This window comes from Arachis ipaensis, chromosome B5 (genome assembly GCF_059453495.1).
Source record: "Arachis ipaensis isolate K30076 ecotype BB chromosome B5, ASM5945349v1, whole genome shotgun sequence".
In the NCBI taxonomy this organism is placed as follows: Eukaryota; Viridiplantae; Streptophyta; class Magnoliopsida; order Fabales; family Fabaceae; genus Arachis; species Arachis ipaensis.
This window is the reverse complement of record NC_142440.1, coordinates 61,952,641-61,956,043: the sequence shown is the minus strand read 5'-3', so window position 1 is coordinate 61,956,043 and position 3,403 is coordinate 61,952,641. Positions and strand designations below refer to the sequence as shown.

The 3,403-nt window shown below is 33.1% G+C and overlaps 1 non-coding gene across 1 annotated transcript; it reads left to right on the top strand.

Annotated features, from left to right (window-relative positions):
- Window positions 1-254: 254 nt before the first annotated feature.
- LOC148564403 (small nucleolar RNA R71) lies at window positions 255-362 on the top strand. Its single transcript, XR_015885512.1, has one exon. It is a non-coding gene; the product is annotated as a small nucleolar RNA R71 (small nucleolar RNA).
- Window positions 363-3,403: the final 3,041 nt, after the last annotated feature.

Genomic DNA, 3,403 nt, shown 5'->3' with positions numbered 1-3,403 from the left:
AATATTTTATTCTGAGCCAATATGGCATTCAGAGTATCAATTTCAAGAACTCTCATCCTCTGAGGCGTCCCATTACTCACAGGATTCCTTTCAGAAGTGTACATGAACTGGTTATTTGCAACCATGTTAATGAGTTCTTGAGCTTCTGCAGGCGTTTTCTTTAGGTGAATGGATCCACCTGCAGAATGGTCCAATGACATTTTAGATAATTCAGACAGACCATCATAGAATATGTCCAGGATGGTCCATTCTGAAAGCATGTCAGAAGGACACTTTCTAGTCAGTTCCTTGTATCTCTCCCAAGCTTCATAGAGGAATTCACCTTTCTTTTGTCTGAAGGTCTGAATATCCACTCTAAGCTTGCTAAGCTTTTGAGGAGGAAAGAACTTGGCTAAGAAAGCCGTGACCAGTTTATCCCAAGAGTTCAGGCTATCTTTAGATTGAGAGTCCAACCATATTCTAGCTTTGTCTCTTACAGCAAACGGGAAAAGCATGAGCCTGTAGACCTCAGGATCAACCCCATTGGTCTTAACAGTATCACAGATCTGCAAGAATTCAGTTAAGAACTGAAAGGGATCTTCGGATGGAAGTCCATAAAACTTGCAATTCTGTTGCATCAGAGAAACTAGTTGAGGTTTCAGCTCAAAATTGTTTGCTCCAATGGTAGGGATGGAGATGCTTCTTCCATGTAAATTGGAATTAGGTGCAGTAAAGTCACCAAGCATCTTCCTTGCATTGTTATTATTTTCGACCATGTCTCCTTCTTTTTCGAAAATTTCTGTCAGATTTTCTCCAGAGAGTTGTGCTTTAGCTTCCCTTAGCTTCCTCTTCAGAGTTCTTTCAGGTTCGGGATCAGCTTCAACAAGAATGTCCTTATCGTTGTTCCTGCTCATATGAAAAAGAAGAAAACAGAAAATATGAAATCCTCTATGTCACAGTATAGAGATTCCTTTATGTGAGTAGAAGAAGATATGAATAGAAGAAGGAGAATCCAAACACAAGGGTGAGGAGTAGGTTCAAATTCTTGGGTAGAAGAGGGGTGTTAGTAAATAAATAAATAAATAGAAGGAGGTGAGGGAGAAGAATTTTCAAAAATTAGATAAAATAAAATAAAAGTATTTTTGTTTTTAAATTAGAATTAAAATTAAAATTCGAAAATTAAGAAAGGAAAAATTAAACCAAATTAAATTAAATTTAAAATAATTAGTTAATTTAAAAAGGAATTTTGAAAAAGATGAAGGTGATTTTCGAAAATTAGAGATAGAAGTAGTTAGGTAGTTTTGAAAAAAAAAAGATAAGAATCAAACAAAAAGATAGGATTAGTTTGAAAAAGATTTGAAAATCAATTTTTGAAAAGATAAGAAGTTAGAGAAGATTTTGAAATTGATTTTGAAAAAGATATGATTGAAACTTAATTTGAAAAAGATTTGAAAAAGAAATTTGAAAAGATTTGAATTTTGAAATCAAAGTTGATTACTTGACTAACAAGAAACTAAAAAGATATGATTCTAGAGTTTAAAGATTGAACCTTTCTTTTTAGGCAAGTAACAAACTTAAAAATTTTGAATCAATCACATTAATTGTTAGTAAAGATTTTGAAAATCAATCATAAAGTTTTCGAAAATATGAAGGAAAAATTGAAAAAGATTTTATTTTTGAAAAAGATAGAATTTTTAAATTGAAAATTTGATTTGACTCATAAGAAACAACTAAATTTTAAAAAGTTTTGAAAAAGTCAACTCAAATTTTCGAAAATTTATGAGTGAAAAAGGAAAAGATATTTTTTTGATTTTTGAATTTTAATAAAGAAAGAGAAAAACATCAAAAAGACTCAAGATATAAAAATTTTGGATCAAAACAAAGGAAACATGCAAGAACACTTTGAATGCAAAGATGAACACCAAGAACACTTTGAATGTCAAGATGAACACCAAGAACTTATTTTTGAAAATTTTTAAGAAAAGAAAAACATGCAAGACACCAAACTTAAAAATTTTTATTCTTTAGACACTAATAATTCAAGAATGCATATGAAAAACAAGAAAAGACACAAAACAAGAAAATATGAAGATCAAACAAGAGGATTCATCAAGAACAACTTGAAGATCATGAAGAATGCATGATGAATTTTTGAAAAATGCACAAATTTTAAAAACATGCAATTGACACCAAACTTAAAATTTGACTCAGGACTCAAAGAAGAAACACAAAAATTATTTTTGATTTTATGATTTTATAAATTTTTTTGGTTTTTTCAAAAATTATTTTGGTAAAAACGAAAAAGAAATTATATATTTTTTTATTATTTTCGAAAAAAAGAAATAAAAAGCTTAAAAATAAAATAAAATTACCTAATCTGAGCAACAAGATGAACCGTCAGTTGTCCAAACTCGAACAATCCCCGGCAACGGCGCCAAAAATATGGTGCGCAGAAATCGTGACGGTTCCATTCCTTGGTAACGGTGCTAAAAACTTAATACGCACGTTCATAATCTTAGTTCTTTGTCACAACTTCGCACAACTAACCAGCAAGTGCACTGGGTCGTCCAAGTAATAAACCTTACGTGAGTAAGGGTCGATCCCACGGAGATTGTCGGCTTGAAGCAAGCTATGGTGACCTTGTAATTCTCAGTCAGGCAGATTCAATTGATTATAGAGATTTAATAATTAAAAGATAAATAAAATATAAAATAAATATAGTGATACTTATGTAATTCATAGGTGAGAATTTTAGATAAACGTATAGAGATGCGTTCGTTCCTCCTGAACCTCTGCTTTCCTATTATCTTCATCCAATCATTCATACTCCTTTTTATGGCAAGCTGTATGTTAGGCATCACCGTTGTCAATGGCTACATCCTGTCCTCTCAGTGAAAATGGTCCAATGCGCTGTCACTGCATGGCTAATCATCTGTCGGTTCTCGATCATACTGGAATAGGATCCATTGATCCTTTTGCGTTTGTCACTACGCCCAGCACTCGCGAGTTTGAAGCTCGTCGTAGCCATCCCTTCCCAGATCCTACTCAGAATACCACAGACATGGTTTAGACTTTCTGGATCTCAAGAATGGCCATCCATGGATTCTAACTTATACCACGAAGACTCTGATTAAGGAATCCCAGAGATATTCATTCAATCTAAAGTAGAACGGAAGTGGTTGTCAGGCACGCGTTCATAGTTGGGAATGATGATGACTGTCACGATCATCACATTCATATTGAGGTGTGAATAAATATCTTAGAATCGGAATAAGCTTGAATTGAATAGAAAAACAATAGTACTTTGTATTAATTCATGAGGAACAGCAGAGCTCCACACCTTAATCTATGGTGTGTAGAAACTCTACTGTTGAAAATACATAAGTGATAATGGAGTTCATTGGTCTCGGCCTCAGAGGGGAAC